Source organism: Alligator sinensis, unplaced genomic scaffold, assembly GCF_000455745.1.
Source record: "Alligator sinensis unplaced genomic scaffold, ASM45574v1 scaffold665_1, whole genome shotgun sequence".
Classification (NCBI taxonomy): Eukaryota; Metazoa; Chordata; order Crocodylia; family Alligatoridae; genus Alligator; species Alligator sinensis.
In genome coordinates this window covers 254,034-271,917 of record NW_005842034.1, presented here as the reverse complement: position 1 = coordinate 271,917, position 17,884 = coordinate 254,034, and the positions used below count along the sequence as shown (strand labels likewise).

At 41.3% G+C, this 17,884-nt stretch overlaps 1 protein-coding gene across 5 annotated transcripts in view; it reads right to left on the bottom strand.

The window, feature by feature from the left end:
- Positions 1-17,884, bottom strand: part of SEMA4D (semaphorin 4D) — a 77,208-nt gene that overhangs the window by 51,299 nt on the left and 8,025 nt on the right. For 3 of the 5 annotated variants that reach the window (XM_006022391.3, XM_006022392.3, XM_006022389.3), the window contains exon 2: positions 16,740-16,806. The exons of 1 other annotated variant lie outside the window; for it this stretch is intronic. The gene's annotated coding sequence lies outside the window, so the exon portion shown is untranslated. Of the gene's footprint in view, positions 1-4,704; positions 4,726-16,739; positions 16,807-17,884 lie in introns of those variants that run through there. One more of the 5 variants, XM_025202661.1, reaches the window with a different exon arrangement.

Genomic DNA, 17,884 nt, shown 5'->3' with positions numbered 1-17,884 from the left:
GATGAGAGGGTGGGGAAGGAGAACAGATCAAAGATTTAACAAACTACAGGTTATTTTTCTGACAAATGCTTTTTCAGTAGTAAGCAGAGTTCACTTTTACAAAAGTAAAAAGGAACTAGTTTACATGCATTACAGAGTTCCAAAATCAGACTATGGCAACAACAAGCAACTCTGACAGCAATAATTTTTATTTACTACACATACAAGAGGATTTTGGACACCCTAGTACAGTTAATCATGTATGTTACATGAAAATCTACTCCAATTCATATCTTTTCTTACTTTCAAAATACTTTAAAAAAATATACTCCTTGTATGCTTCTTCATCAGCCTTAAATATCTAGCAAAAGTCACCAAACATTTTTGTAGATGAAAGGCCCCCTCTTTTGGCCTGTTGCATATGATATGTGTGGCCCTGGCCTCTATAGGGTGGAACTGGACCAGGTGGCCCCACGCTTCATCTATATATACATTTGCTGGAGGGTGCCAGGACTTGTGACAAGAACACGCAGTTCCAATCACAAGTTGGGGGATAATTAGCACATGGATCTTTTGTGGGGGGTTGTCTGGAATACACTCACATACTGAGCACTACTAAACTGTGGGGTCACCATGGCTTGACATGCTCTGGACTCTGCTGGGGCCCAACCCAATGAACGGTGTGATAAACCATGAACTTTTTGGTTTTGGACTGATATCATGCATAGTTTGTACTTCATATAAGTAGACATAAAAGCGCTGCTCAAAAGTGTCTTTATGAAGTACCTGTGCAGAAACTTCCAGCAATTTGCAAAAAAAAAAAAAAAGGAAAATGAACCAGTTCTATACTAATCTATAGTATAGATTTAGTTCATCCAGAATTGATTCATTTTACCTTTTTTTTTCTTTTGCAAATTTTTTTTTTTTGCAAGAGAGGTTGCAGGGGGGAAAACTTTACGGAAGGAAGAGGGCAAGGGGGCTACCTGACCCCCAACTACTATTTACCTTGCTGTAGCAGTGGGAAGGGGATAAATTCAAGACAAACCTCCAATAATTAGATTCTATACCTGGAAAATGACAACAAATTTATAACATTTCCATATATAGAATCTAATTATTGGGGAATCATCTTAAAGTCAGGGTCACCTTAAATTTGTGTAAATACACTATCATTCTGTCTGACACTACTACACTTTACAATTTCCTGAGATAGTTATCATAGAGAGAACTGTTACAATATAGCACCAACTGCCTTTTAAACAACAAACATATGCTTCCTCCCTTTCCACCCTTCCCTTCTCAGATTCTTATAAACAAATATGTAACTTTTGGGAAAAATCTCTGCAGGTCACTAAAGAACAACAGGAGGGAAAAAGTGATCCAGTGATGCAACTAAAGTGATCTGAGACTGTTTGCAGAAAATGACAGTGGTGGAATTAAAATCTGTTAATGGGTGATCCTAGAGATAAAAAATTCGGTTATTCATTGAAAAATATCAGGCATCTGACAAACAACTCTAGCTGCTGGAGTCGTCATTCATCCACAGGGCCCCACCTATGCTCTGCATCACTGTTTCTCAATGGGCTCTCTCAGCATCACCCTTCTTTACAGTAATTCTCAGCAAACTCTGTGAGCTCCTCTCCCTGGCTTCCAATTAAGATTCCTAGCATAACCATATCCTACCAAGAACCTGAGAGCATTTACACCTACAGCAGTTATACTGTCTAGGGGAAAAGAGAAACCTACACATGAGTGTACCAATCAGCCTCTAAAACAACTAAATGCTTTTAGATAAATCTGTGGGCTTCTCTACACTGCCGTACACTTTGGATGTTGTAATAAGTATGCACAGAATGCATCAGATTTGCATGCAGCAGTGCCCTGGGAAACTAAAATGACACAGTGTCATGGGAAACTAAAATGACACATTGCTGAATATATAGGTTCCCAGTCAGCTGGACAGTCTGTAGTGTCACAGTGAAGGAAGGTCTCAAGATTTACAGTCTACAAAGAGAAGCACATTTGAAAAATTAACAAGAGAAGCAGCAAGAAATAAGATTAGAATTACTGTACGACAGGGGCAGGCAATTATTTTGACTAATTATTTCTTAACGAGTTTTGGTGAGCTGTCGATGGCCGTATGGGTAGCCCTGCCCCCTGACAGTTGACCTGCCCCCTGATCACCATCTTGGGAATGGAAGTCCTATCCCTAACCTTTGCCCATCCCTTGTCCCCTGGAAATACTCCTTTTGCGGGGAGGGGATTGCCATCTTAGAACCAGGAAAAAACCAAATCATACACTAAAAGTCAAACACCTACTATAATGTATTTTAATATTATTACAAAAAATATTTTTGTCATGATTTTTGTTTGCACTGTGTATAGAGGAGATGATTGCATAATAACTCAAAAAAATTCTTACTCTTGTATATTGCGGGACATGCGTGGGTGCATGTGATGGGGGTGTGTGTGTGTCTGTGGCTCTGTGTGTGTATGGTGGGGTTTGGGGTGTGTGAGTATGGTGGTGTGTATGGGGGTGTGGGGGTACGTGTGGGGGGTTTGTGAGGGGGTGTGGCTGTGTGGGGGGGCACAGGGTATGTTGGAGGGTTGCATATATGTAGGGGGTTGTGGGGGTAGGGTGTGGGTGTGTGGTGCTTGTGGGGTGTGAGGGAGGGTGCAGGGGGTGTAAGGATCCCCGCATTCCCCTCATGGCACAGCAGCAGCAGCAGGCGGAGGTGCTCAGGGAACTGATGCCTGGCAGGCACAGTTCTGGCCAGTGCTGCACACCACGGACAAGGGGCACAACCTCCACCAGGCAGTCTGTATCACCAGCACTCCCTGCACTCGCCATGCGCAGGAGGGAAGCCCTGCACACTGGAATCGGCTGCCTTCCCTGCCCCCTGGGAAAGGTACCTAGGGCTTCCCTCTTGTACCATGCAGCCCCAGCTGGGAAGGCAGCTAGCTCCAGCACGTGGGGCTTCCTTTCCATGCCCGGCAAGTGCAGGGAGTGCTAGCAATACAGACGGCCCAGCAGAGGCTGCTCTCCTCGTTGCGATATGCAGTGCTGGCCAAAGCTGTGCCCCACTGGGCGCCTGCATTGGGCACGAGCACCCTGAGCAGCCCTGCCTTATGGGCAGAAGACCTGGGTAGGGCAGTTTGTTGGTGGGCATCTTGGGCCGGATGAAAGTGCTCAGTGGGTTGGATCTGGCCCATGCGCCACAGTTTGCCTGCCCCTGCGTATGAAGTGGAACAACTGCAGACTGGAGTCACCACTTCAGACAGCAGAGCTCTGGGAGGTGGTGGGGAGGTGCAGAGGCTGAGAGATCTGTGTAACACTGTGGAAAACAAGGAAAGCGTTAAAATTAAAGTGACATGGGAGATAGGCAAGTTCAGTAAGAAAAAATATATAATTGCCTGCCATTACTATAAGAACACTAGCATCCTAAATATCTTTACTCATCTACCTAGCTGTCCTTCCAAAAAGGCTTGCTTAACTAGCTATGGAATAATTTTTAACTACTTTAACCAACATAAACATCTTGGACAAGCCCCGACTGTTCGCAAGAATTGTGCAACGAAGAAAAACTGCGTATTTACTGAAAGGCTTACAAGGTTTGTGTGCATGTGGGCATTACACATGCCTCCTCTTTATTTGTTTCACTGAGAAAACAAACACTGATCCTGTGAGCTAAAACTATTCTGTGCATCATGAGCATTTAGAAAATACTTAAATTGCTGTGGTTATCAGACACCAGGGGCACATCCCTATTTCAGTTTACATACCCAAATCGCAGTTCCTCTCCTGTCTGCAATTCTCCAGCACTTAGAACAGTTTGTGATACTATTTGGCATACAGTGTGGACTCACGGTGTCCACACAGCTATGGAGCAAGCATAACAGGCTGCAATCTGGCTGGGTAGGTATATGGCTTTGTAACTGGGTGAGCACAGTCCCCCAAAGTGTTCTGGGCAACTAATAATGTCCCTGACTAATACAATAGGCCCCTCTGACACAGATGGAATTTGAACTAGCAACTCTTTTGACTTCCCAGCCAAAAGCACTAATCACCCAGCCACCAGATAGGTATTAGCTCATACTGCTCTCCAATGCTTCCAGAAGCTGGCTTCCTGAGCAACCAAGAGCTGGAAAAGTATAGCACAAAAAACAAGAGGTGTATGGCTTGGTAAGCTACGTGTCACCGTAAGCTTAACAAGGAACTAGACTCCACAAGGGCCTGAGTTCTAGCCTGGATCTTCTCAGGACCAAGATGCTTGCATGCTGTTCTTGATTTCATCCCATTAATATTAAGGTAAAGTGAAGGGACTCAATTTCAAGAGAAGGGTGAGAGCAGCAACTGGCTAATGCTTGACCTGTGGCCTGGTAATAAGAGCCACAACCTGGAAAGTTAAAAATGCAGGTTCAAACCCACTCCTGGTAAAAATCTGTGTGTACTGCTTCCTGGGTGAAGGCCCTAGTTACTGTGCTGATGTACAGGACCACCCCCTCCTGGATATGATTTCAGGACTTCTGCTTAAGTATGCACATAGTGAGCTGAGTATCCACAGCCTACTGCATGTGGACAGTAACAATGCAGATGACTTCCATACTGGTATACTGTAATTTATTTGAAGTATATTAAAAAAAAAACCCACAGGGAAAGTGACAGAAGGCTTGAGCTCCATTTAGCTATCAATCCAGCTTTTTATTAAGTTCCTTATTACTTACTTAACTTACTAAAGGAACCTGGTAGTCCCCAATGTTAGGCAGGTTTCTCCCCTCTCTTTTCAATGTTCTTTTCTGTATTTGGACACTACCAGTCACCCTAGCAAATATATAAATTGCTCAGATGAAACATTGTTTAAACTAATTGTTTACTAATAATTTACATTAATCGTTTACTAATCATTATACATTAGTGGAAAAGAAGTCTCCAAGATTGAGATTGTGAGTATCCTATAAACTTGAAAGTCCTAAAAACAGATTTATCAATCCAATCTCCTCCTGATAGGAAGTGCCAATTGAGTCTTACTGCTCACCATGATTGCAGTCTTAGATTAGCTCATCTCCCTCAGAAGATGAAATGAGACAGGGAGAGTCTGGAACAATATTATTTTCTTATTAGGAGCTAGTGATTTTTTTAAATGTTTTTTTTATGGTTACCTTTACTCTTTAAGTCCTTATTTTTCCTAAGTTGCCTGAAAATGGTTTTGGTTGCACAGCAGCCATGAATTAATATATTTACTGAAACATAAGATGACCATGATTATAAAACATCCCTCCAATAATTAGAGTCTATATATGGAAACTTTACAAATTTGATATAATTTTCCAGGTATAGAATGTAACTATTGGAAGTTTGCCTTGAGTTTGTCCCCTTCCCACTGCCACGGCAGGGGAAATAAATCTGGGGAGGGAGGGGCTGATAAATCTGGGTAGTCCCCTGACCCCCAGTTTCTCCCCCCTGCAGCCCCTCCTCCCCCTTACTGTCAGATCCCGCTTTCCTCAGCATGTGGAAGTGAGGAGCACATCTGGAAACACCAGGCATGTCTATATGTGCATTAACGTGCTGTAGTTAATGTGCATTAAATCTAGTACCTCCATTGCGAGGTACTAGAAAAATGCACGATAGCCTGTCTTAATGCACTTTAACTAAAGAATACAGTTTTCCTAGTGATGCTTTAATGCGCATTAAAAATAAGCTAATGTGCATTAAAGTGCACGTGTAGACACGCCCACTAAATGTGAAATAAACCTAACTGTAGTGACTTACATATAGCACCTATAGACTTAGTTCATCCACAATGGATACAATTTGCTTTTTTAAACTGCTGCAAGTTATAGCATAGGTACTCCATAAGCATACTTTTAAGTAGCACTTTGGCATCTACTTATATGTAGTACAAGCTATACATTGTGCAAGTCCAAAGCCAATAGGCTCATCATTTAGGATATAGCTTATTGGGCTGGGCCCCAGCAGAGTCAACTGAATTTCAAGTCAGTGACCCCACAGCTCAGCAGTGCTCAGTATGTGTGTACACTCCAGATACCACTTCCTCCCACCCCCTCCACACAAAGAATTCACTCATGACTGGAAGTGAGTGTTCTTGTCATGAATCCTGGGATCCTCCAAAAACCGATATGCAGATAAGTCATGGTACAACCTGGTACAGCTTCGTCTCATGGAGGGTGGGACCATACTAATCATATGCAACATGCTGAGAGAGGGGGCAACAGAGGGATTCTGGGTAAACTGTTTGGGGTCCCATTTAGTGGTGTTTGCCAGACATTTGAGACTGATGAAGAAACAGGAATGATTGGAAATTAGAATGAAAGGCACAGCTCAGCTAGAGTAGTGAAGAAGTCAAAATGTATGCGATGTAGTGGCTCACCATGACTTCAAGAAGAATAGGTGTTGAGAGGGACTGCACTCAATGGGCACTATCATATATTTTATTCAGATGGGCTGGACTAGCCTGCCCTTGTAGTAGGGCAGAAGTGATAGACCATTTCTTCTGCGACTGACTATATGCCAGAGAGGTTTGAAAGAAAGTCCGTGTACTCCTTCTGGCAGTGACAGGTTTAATTCAGAAGCCTGACCACAGAAGCGGTCCTCTATGAGTACTTGACCAAGCAGCAAGGGGCCCAGACAGCTCATTTCGACCAGTTCATCTCCTGCTTCAGGTATGCCATGTGGAAAGCCAGGAACCTGCTCATAAACAGACACTTGGACCCCACAGTAAAGGACTGTATTAAAATGGGGCTGTGTGAAATGTACTGGTACTACAAAAAGACAGAAGAGGATGATGGGAAAGAAATGGCAGACCTCAAATGGTGGAGAGGACACTAGCACAGACTTTCAGAGGCTCTGAAAGTCAATGAGACTTTCAGAGGCTCTGAAAGAACAACGAGAGCTAGCCATTTTGACTGGAATAGTGATAGGTGCATGGTGCAAATTGCGTAACAGGACTATAATGGTTTAATTGTCAAAGTGTGTGTTTGATATGCCAAGTATACCACAGTAGTCACCTATATACATATATAAATATTGTTATTTATTTATTTATTTATTTATTGTTTATTTGCAAAAAGGTGATAGGGTTCCATCAGTATGTTTGCCCAATATAGTTTATCTACTTTATAGACATGTTCAGTGTTGGTTGCATTTAATCAACTTCATAGTTCATTTCCATTAATGAGCACATGCTGCTTTTAGCAGCAGTTCAAAGATAGACTATGTATTTAATGATTTTTCCTTGTATGCAAATGCGAGTTGAGTGACTTTTCCCCCTGCTGCTGATTGGGGTAGGTAGGAGAGCACTGTCTTGTACTCAAGTTAATACAGTATTTTATCCTCAGTCATCTTGAACTTACATATAGTACCTGTAGATCATGTGAATTAATTTCTAATGCCAAAATATTTAACGTAAGAGACATAGTCAAGTCTGCTTTGAGCCATATTTTGAAACAATTTAAAAAGTATAAAATAGACTATACTGTACTAAGGGCCCAATCCTACAAGACAATGTGTATTCTCAATTTGTATTAGCTTCTGTGGATGCTGGAGGATAAGCAGCACTTACTGGCACCTGACTAAAACCTTATGGACATTACGTAAGACTCAATGTGGACAAAATGCACAAAGCAAGTTACAGAATATATTTATTTAAAATGTACGCAGAAAATGTCCAATATATGCTATTTTTGCAGTATAAATTGATTGTAGGGGCTAGTTCACCACCTGGGAACTCATCCACAGCAGGTTAGGGTTTGAATAGACAACTGTTTGGATATAATTCAAGGGATAGAAGGGGTGGAAGGAGCACGCATCGAACAAGAGTGATTTTTAAAAGCTGCTGAGGTCCAGCAATCCGCACTGATTTCAATGATATATCACAGTCCTCAGCATTCCTAAGCACTGTGTACAATTTTAATTCTAAAAACAAAATACATTTGAGAGCATACATTCATAACAACCTAGAAACCCCAAGTAAACATTCAACTTTAAATATTTAGGCTGCCTATTCTTCAGTGCAAGGAATCTCAGGTTCTGTAAAGTTTCCCACAAGGTAAATTTAAAATACATGTTCTGCTGCTAACAAATCATTTTAAAGTCATTATTTTGGTGCAAATAAACATGATATAATGTGAAGACTGCCTGTTAGAGCTCTCCATAATGCTCATATCAGCAGCTGACTAAAACAGTGCTTTATATGAGAAGGAACAATTAACAGAGCACATGGGAGTTTGCTAGGGTACAGCTGGAATTTCAGAAGTGTGACATTCCTGTTGACATCCATAATGTTCATGCACAGGCAAAGAAACAGGAGTAGAAATCAATTTATTCTGCCTGCAAGGGAGATGGGGAGGACAGAAATAAAATGCTTGCTCAAAAAGGGCTGGAAAAATGTAGCATGAGAAAGTCTACAAGCCACTGAGGTTTTATTACAAACAATTGAGAATAAAATCCCAGTACTTGAACTGGAGAATTATAGACCTGAATGGTATATAGGACTGTTATTGAGATATGAAGACATTCACCCCTAGGGTCACCAGTTCGAATCTGCCTCTGGTTCCTAGTGACTGAATGCTATGATTGGTAGGCTGTACACAATGAATCTAGTATCCTAGTTCATTTTCTCCTAGAGAGATGCCCTTAAGAAAAAAATCTAAACACTGTAATTGTTAGGCCTGAAAGCAGCAGTGCCAGAGTGACCAAGAACTGAATGGTCACCGAAGACAAGGAAGATATTTATCTTTTATCCCTCAAGATGGCTAGGGTGAAGGGATGCAAGGAAGCAATTAGAAAAAACTTATTTTGTGAATAAAGAGGTTTTCAGCTTCCAGGTCTGTTCATCCAGCACCTCTTATCAGCACTGCATTATGACTATATAGGACATACAAAAGATTGCAAAAGCCAAACATCTGAAAGTTAGCACAATGCCAGATTTGCAGTATCCTGGAGACTTAGTTCTGCCACTTTAATTATGCATCCAGCCATGGAAAAAATAGCCTGAAGCTGTCTTTAATTATATAATTCATGTGCATAAACAGAATGAATTAAGGTTGCACAGGGGCCACGTTCATGGAAGAGTAACAGACAGGAAGCCCGTGCCCAGGAAAAGTAGTTGACAGGCCACGGAAAGAGTTAATGCAACGTCCCAATGAGACCGATGTAAGTTAGAATCCAACACAGCACCTGCATCACTGTCTAGCTGAAAACTTAACCAGATCTTTTTTTTTTAAGTCACTAAAAACCACTGGAGTTTTATCACATGAAATACTAATGATTTGCCTTGCATAGGTCCTCAGAAGAGCTGGGATTTTTACATCCCCAACATGGTCTTCTACTATGGAAACAGCTGAGATTCCTCTACTTTGTATCCCATCAACTTTTTTTCTGGTCTCTTTCTGCTCCTGTCCACATTATATCTCTTTTACTTAAACTCCTTCCTACCTCTCTCTCTCTCTGTGCTTCTGTCCTCCCCACTAAAAGACTCCCATTCTTCTACAACAGTCTTTATTGCCACCACTCTTGCCTCTGCTGCCTCTCACCCTCTTGGCTCTGTTCCTGACTCCTATGCCCCAGGGTTCAGTCCTTCCTCCCCCTCCATTCTGTCTCTCCAATTTCTCAGCCCTTCAGGACTTTGAAGAGGCCGTTCTTAACCCCTTCTATGCTACCCAAGCAACAGCAAAAGGAGCATCTAGAGTGCATGTGACAGTCTCTCTGCTTTCAGTTCTGCTGCCCTGTGTCACAATTGGCACTAGCAGCCGAAACGAAAAACTGCAGCCGAAGGCCAGCTCAACTCAGCCCTCAGTCCTCTTGGCTGCAACATGCCCAGGCAAGGAAAAGCATGTTTACCCCACCACAGCAGAAGCATACCTCCTTCCACTTGCTCCTGCTCCACATATGCCAACTCCCAAAAATGAGGCAAAGTTGTCACTGCCTTTAAGAGGTAATGAGTGCACAGCCGACAACTTAAGGGCATGCTGACAGACACATGCTTAGAGCTTAGAATGGCTCTAAGGCAGCCACATTGTCTCATTTCTGAGATCCAACATGGTACACTAGACACTAGGGCTGTGTGAAGCTTCGGTTCCTGATTTGTTTCAGAGGAGAGTCAGCCCAATTTGGTGGCTGAATCTCCAAATCCGAATCGAATCAGGAGATCCATTAGTCTCTCCAAATCGAATTGGAACCCTCCGATTCGATTGGAGAGATTCAACCATAGACACAGCTTTATATGTGTTTTCTACATACCTCAAGGCATCAGGCGGCTCATGAATGCAGAGATGATGGGGCGGATGAAGCATCCCATGGGACCATGTGGGGGGGAGGGGGGGTGTCCCCAGCGAACTTGGCAGCAAACTCAATAGTGGACTAGAAGCACTTCTGGTCCACTTCCAGGTTTGCCACCAAGTATGTGGGAGGCCCCCCTACGCTCCTGTGGGATGCTCCACCATTTCAGTGTTCACAAGCCGTGCCTAGTACCTCGAGGTATGTAGAAAAAAACATATAAAGCTGTGTCTATGGCCAAATCACTGATTCTCAGAATCAGAATCGAATCTTCAGATTCGGATTTGGCCGAATCAAATCGGGACAGTGATCCGAATCAGCTAATCGAATCACTGTCCCCTGAATTGGGTCAAATCCGAATCAAATATGGCCTGCTTTGCACACCCCTACTGGACAATTGTGTGTACTGCATGGGAATGGATGCAGAAATGCCTAAATGGAAACAGTCCACATGCAGTCTTATGAGCAGCAAGACCCAAGAGCAGATCTAGGAGGCTCCATAAGGATGGAACCTAGAGAGAATTTAGCTTCCAAATTCTAACAAGCCTCTACAAAACAGGTACACAACTGATTTTTCTGGAACTTAGAACTTAATTGTAATTGGGTAAATTTTCAGCGGAAACAAAACCATGAACACAACAGCAGCACCCTGTCACACTTCAAGTCACACAGAAATGGTTTTATCTCTGTTTAAATACAGGTAAAACATTCTTCCCAAACCTCATAGGTTAGTTGAACTATTTCAGCCAAAACTTTCTAAAAAAAACAAACAAAAACAAAACAAAAACCTATAAGCCTGAAACACACACCCAATATGGAAAAGTTTAGCCCAAACAGTTATTTGGCAAAGTAAAGAGCAACTAGGAAAACTGCCACAAGCCTAACCATAGGCACTGCTACCTGCAACTCCTATAACACTGACTTGCAAAGGTATACAAAACTTTTTGCATGATAAGAGACCACTTTCCTATAACTTTAGAAGATATGGTATTTAAGGCCAGAACCTTTCTTTGCTGGTACCAGCTTTGCCACCCTACATAAGTTAAGGAGGGTTTGGCAGCCTTGCTATTTCTCATCAGTTAAGAGAGCCATGGAGACAGAGCTAACAAAACAGGCTACCTATGTTGCTAATAGTAAGCTAGAGCTGCTTTGGCAATTGAAACGCCAAGCCCATGCTTCTTTATTCTACCACTGGAGGACCTACAGTACTGAAAAATATTACAGTAAGAAGCATTAAGGACAAGCAATAGTACAGTCACAGCAACATTACCGCTAGATTTTTTATTTTAAAAAGGAGGATAAGCCCAGGCTTTGTGAAAGCGCATCATTGTGTTTTTTTTAATTCAAAGATTTCACTGCATTTTCATTAAAAAAAACAGGGAGAGGATAGACAAAAAATTCACATTGACTGCAAAATGGGAAAACAATGTGAATGCAACAAAAGAAAATTACCAGCATTAGTAGAAGCAGTACAACTCTGAGAGCAACAAGACAGACATAGCTGGACAAAACAAAACCCCCACACTTCACACGTCTCAAGTCTTAGGATGGGAGTTTAGAGGCTTAACTCTAATCTGCTACTGCACACATTTGGAAGCCAGGCAAAGATGGCTCTGGTATGCAAGTTCCCTACGCTAAAAAAGAATATGTTTGGCTTAATTACCATGCTGTATTTCAAGGGAAGCACCATTAATTTTTGTGTCTAAAGAAATTAGTATGTGCCACTATAACAGAGCTGGTAGCAGCCAATGCTATAGAGACAAAATAGGCAATGAACAATGTCTCCAAGAGAGAATCATGTAAAAAAGGAATACCCCAAGTGTTCACATAAGTGACTAATAACAAGTGACTAGCTTCCTTGCATAACAGTGAGATTGCTGGTCAATGTAGCATATTGTACAATAAAAAATACTTTGTATAGGAAAAACATTGCACAGAGTGATGGAACGGGAAGAGTAAAAATCAGGAGAATGTAAAGACTATCTCCACCCCGACACACAAATGGCATTTTTGAAAGGCTAATAAAAACACTATTTACTCCTAACACCAGGAACACAGTAGACAGGCATTTTAGAATGATTAGTTAATGATTTGTTAGATTATTTAGTTAGGTGCTGCTAACTCCATTTCCTATCACTATCAAGTTAAACAACAGACATACAAAAGCTAAACCTAACAATTAAAAATAGCAGTTTGCAATGCATTATGCCACAAATAATCTGCACAACTTCATTCTGGGTAAACTGCATTTCCTTTACCCACCTAGCTACCTAAAGTGTAATAATACCTATAAATCTAATTTAGGACCTATATATATCGTGATATAGTGGGTATATTCTGTCAACATAATCGAGCACCCTGTGGAGACAAAAAAATTGGCGGCTACAACCAATTTTGTATTCCAGAGCCATCTATTTGTACTTAAAGCTTGCTGTTTGACAAGCTTTTAAGGAGCCATTAAAGATTCCTAAGCAAAAACTCCTAATGTGACTTGTTAGGAGCAAAGTCAGTGGACAAGGCAAGAGAGAAATGGGAGTATTATAAGGCTGCAATAAATTACTTCTACTTCCATTTACTTCTTACATGGTAGGGGATCTCTTCCACAGTAATCCTATTGCTTCCCTCAAGACTATCGGCAGATTATATTTTTATTATTTTTAAATATGATTTTTTACCAGTACCCAACGTACACAGTCAACAGAAAGGTTAAGAGTCTGGAGATGAGAATCTTCTCCAGCCTAACACCAATTGCCCAGATGCATCCCCCCCATCAGTCATTACTGTGCAAGTATTGTTTTTCAAGACCAAACTTTTTTAATATCAATGCTTAATGACATAGACAGCAAAACAGTAAATCAATTCAGAGAAGAACACAAAAAAAGATATGAAGAGCAGTGGTTCTCAGCCTTTTTACACTCAAGGCACTTCCTTGTTAGACTAAAGGCACTCCTTGCAAAATGTCATCTTAGTTTTCATTCATTTTTTGACTATAGAATAATAACCAACCAATTCTGTTGCAAATTACTCAGAAAGACCACAAAAGGTCAGAAAGTTTTTAACACGGAGGATTCCTATTTATAATCTCTGGGTTTATCTGAGTCATATTTGAACACCTAACCATGCTAACGTAGTGTGGCACCCTGTAGCACTCTTGAAAAGATCTCAAGGCACCTCAAGGTGCTATGATACCCTTGGTATAGAGACAGGCATGTTTTCACGTGAACTGCTTCCTCTGGCAGAAAAAGGGTCCATCTTTTTCACCTGTCAGACATTAATCGTTATTTTGTTTTGAAATAATTTTTTCAGGGTTTTGAAGGCAGAAGGTGGGGCAGGCTGGCATCTTACAGACTAGTTCAGAAATGCATATGCCAGTGGTTCTCAACTGAAGTTATGTAGCAGCAGCTAGGTAAAACTGCCCTGTGCACACTCCTGCTGCATTAAGACTCTGATCAGCCTAAAAACAGGCAGAGGCTGACTTGGTTGTAGCCCTTCTCAGTTCAGCCTCTATTTCCAGGAGGAGTTCAAGGGGGACCACACCAGGAAAGGCTGCACAGAACGAGGCAACTCCTGTCTTCGGGCTGATCAGAGCCCCAACACAGCAAGATACCATGCACATGCCACAGCCCTTCCCAGGTATGCTGTGCAGGAGATGCGGGGCAGTTTTATCTGAATGCAGCAACACCCAGATGAGAAACACCGAGGTAAATGGAGGCAGCACCAACAGTGGTTCTCAACTGGGGATACCATCACAATCAAAAAGTGTTGATGGGGTGCCCCAATTCTGAAAAAGTTGAGTGTCGCTGGCATAAATTTTCATAGATTACAGTTTATGTCAGATACAGATGGACTTGCAGAGAGCAGGGGTACTAAACAGAAAGGAATAGAGTTATCTAGATGCAAAAAATAGGGAAAGGAAGAGGAAATGGCAAAGGGAAGAAGGGGCATTGCTGAGAAAAGCAGTTAACCCAGAGGAATGTAGGTGTTACAAAAGACAATCCAAGTAATGGGACAAGAATCTACAATCTCTGTTGAGACCACCTTTAACACAATCTAGTTTGTGAATGATTTTTTATTCCACAGTTTTGTATATAGTAACTTACTTCCACACCTGTCTCACTTCTCCCCCCAATAAGGAAAAGTAAAAGGCTTTCATTAAAAAAAAACACAATTTAGCATGTGGTTATAGCTATACTTCATCTTTAAACTGCTCATGTTGTTGAAAGGTTTAAATTACTGTTTCTAAAACCATTCGAGATTGCTTACTTTTCCTCCACTCTACAGTGTTTATAGAAACTATAAATTGCACAGTATGCCAGTTTTGTCTACCATGCTTTATTTACACAATTCGTTTATTCTACACTTGTGGGGTAATATAGAAATGCCCTCTGTTTTGATTCTCATGCTTTCAGCACCAGTCACAGACATGCTGACACTTTTAGTCTCTCTCTCTCAAAACATTATTTTAATCTTACATGGTTTTTAAGATACAACACAGAATGAGCATTAATTTGTTTCTGAGTAAACCACAAGTGAGTGGAGCAGTAACTTTTACTATTTACCATAAGGTATGGGAATGCATTTCCATATCACTAGGCACGTCTACACAAGACACCGACTATGCAGTAGCCTGATATTACTGTGCAGTAGCGTTGTGTTGCAAAAACCAGGACGTGACGCTACTGCACAGTAGCATTAGGCTACTGAGCAGCAACATCACAAAAAAGGCATTTGCCACTAATTGTAATTATAATTGGTACTTGTACTAATAAAAGTACTAAATAAATGTGCAGTAACACCTCACATAGGCGTGGCTAGCCTGTATCAAAATGAACATTTTTGTCTGCTCCAGTAATCTTACTGTAGCAAGAGACAGGGCACTATAGTTTGTCTGTATCCATACAGTCCTCATCACCCACTCCTGGATGATGGATTGGTGAATAAACTTGAAATCTGCTTTCACTCACGCAGTTGTTTCCATTGATGGAGTTCCATTGGTGGAAAAGGAAACTAACACAAGTAGAGAAAAGTTTCAGCTGTAGATGCTGCTCACAAAATAAAACTCGCAAGGTTGAACCTCCAGAAACTCTAAGTTAAGAGTGTTCCAAATTCTGCATTATAAAATTTACCATTAAATAGTTCTGAATAAAATTTATGCTACTAATTATATTAGTGTTTTTCTCCCCAGGATTCTTCCAATTGTCTCATAAAACTTTGGAAAATAAGAAGTCATACTTCTGCCTAATACTTTTTAAAAACCGATTACTACTACACGTAACAACAAAAATTATTGTTAAGGGAAAAACTGAAATATCTCCCACAAATTGTTCCCTTCATTTTGTGCATGTAATGGGTGTAGAGTCACATAGTTTCCCCCCGTTGTTATGGAGATTCCATTTAGCAACAGGAAAAAGGAAAGAAAAAAATTATAAACTGTAAAACTGCGAAGTCAGGCTGAGGGAACTCCTGGGCAACTATTGCACTTGAATCTTATTTCATCTGCTACTTGAGCGGATGCTGAATTGTCTAAGTCAGGAAGGCTGCTGGCAGACGTGAAAAAAAACTTCCCTTTACCAGGACCTATTAGATAAACAGCATCAAAAAAGCCCCACTAAATCATACCAATCTATACAGACGTTGGGCAAGCTGGGTCCAACTAACATGATGCATCTTCGGGGCATTTGCTGGGCTTGATGCAGGGGTACACCGAGTCTAAAGTAAAGCACCATTTTCTTTTTCTTTTTTTTTAACATCTGTAAGCAGCCGAAGTTCTCAGAAGAGAGAGGAAAATCAACTGAGGTCACTTTCTATGTCTTCGGAACCTAGTATACAGGAGGACAGCCACAATTTAAGTTGTACAAGTGGCAGTGGTCCAACTTATTAGGAACTGCTGGGTCAAAGTTGAGCCAGAGACAGAATGCTTTATCCATCCCTTCTACGTACCTCCCCCTCCTTCCAGCCAAATAAATTCCCTATGTGGAGAACTGTGAAATTGTTCCATCCTCAGCTGCATGTTTACAGCAGGTAACCAGACACCTGGATTAGCTGTTTGAGGACTGAGCCAAGGAATAATGGGCCAGATTTTCTGATTTAGAGGTACATGCCATGGCCTCTGAAACTCAATGAATATGGTGCTTCTATTTACATCTTGGAAATATGCATCTCCGTGTCTCCTCCCATGCACTAAGTGCTTACCAAAGTGAGACCCTGATTTCAAATGAAACATTTCGCTCTCGCCAAAGAGTAAATATTCATGTTCTTTATGACGCTTTGATTTGGGAAGTACCTTGCACTTGAAGCAAAATAAAAAATAAAATTTGCTACCAAATCCTTATCTCAATTAAGCCGATTATACTACATTAGGACCACAAGCCATTTGCTCTGCTGTTCAAACAGGTACATGGCTAACACAGATACAGAGAAATTCAGCTGGAATGGAGAAGAAGAAATAAGTTATATTTTACTGTACCTATTCACCACTTAGAACTTCCCACTTGTTTCTGGAATTAGAAAGCCTTCATAAACCGTTTCTTCTTCTAGAAAAAGAAATACAATTTACTGAGTTTGACACACTACTGAAATGGAAATTAACAACAATTCTCCCATAAAATTTGGCTCTTAGTTCCAGAATCCTGGGTGGAAGATTATTTCTGACAAAAAAAGGACAAGGCAAAAACAAAAACCGAGGACTGATGTATGGTATTTGTACCAGATGAGCCAAAATATTAGTATATTATTTACATTGGGGGGAGAGGGGAATGTAATTAAATCCTCCTGGTACAAAAATGTACATATTTCTGTTGCTTTAAGCTTCTTCCTTATTCTCATTTCCCTCCGTTCATCTTGATTGTCTTCCCCAAGGTCTATTTACAATAACTTCTGAAAATTATTGATTTATTACTGGTGGCAAGAAGAGCCAAATGAGAAATTGGGAGCCCTTTAGATTTGGCACTGTGCACACAACAAAAAGAGAAAGTCTGTCACTCAGAAAATTTACAGTTATCATCACTGCTAATCTAGAGGCTAGAATTAAGAATTATTCTAGCCATTATCCAAACATATTAAAACCAAAAGACACTTCCTTGAGACCGGTACTCAATCTATAACAGCAGGGGTCAACTTTTTTGGCAGATGTGCCACAAGGTAATCCTTGTGTTGTCCTCAGTGAAAGTCCAATCCCCTCCCCCAGCCCCAGGGGTGGGCAAAATGCGGCCCACCAGGCCATTCTATCCTGCCTGCAGGGCCCCTAAACAATTTAGAAAATTAATATTTATCTGCTTCGGGCTGCCTGTCATGTGGCCCTCGATGGCTTGCCAAAACTCAGTAAGTGGCCCTCTGCCCAAAATAATGGCCCACCCCTGCTCTGCCCCATCTGCTGCTTGGCTTTCTGCTCCCTGCCCCCTGCATGATCTGATATGTGCCCTACATAGAGACATCCTAACTGCCACAGGCTGGCCATCCCTGATCTATTGCATGATTTTATAGATAGATGAAACTAACTATCTTTGCAACAGCAAAGATAACTTCAAAATAACAGGTTTAGTAAGTAGGAGATTCAACTTGCCTCCCCCTCCCTGCAAACCAAACAACTTGAACAAGTTCAAACAGTGACTC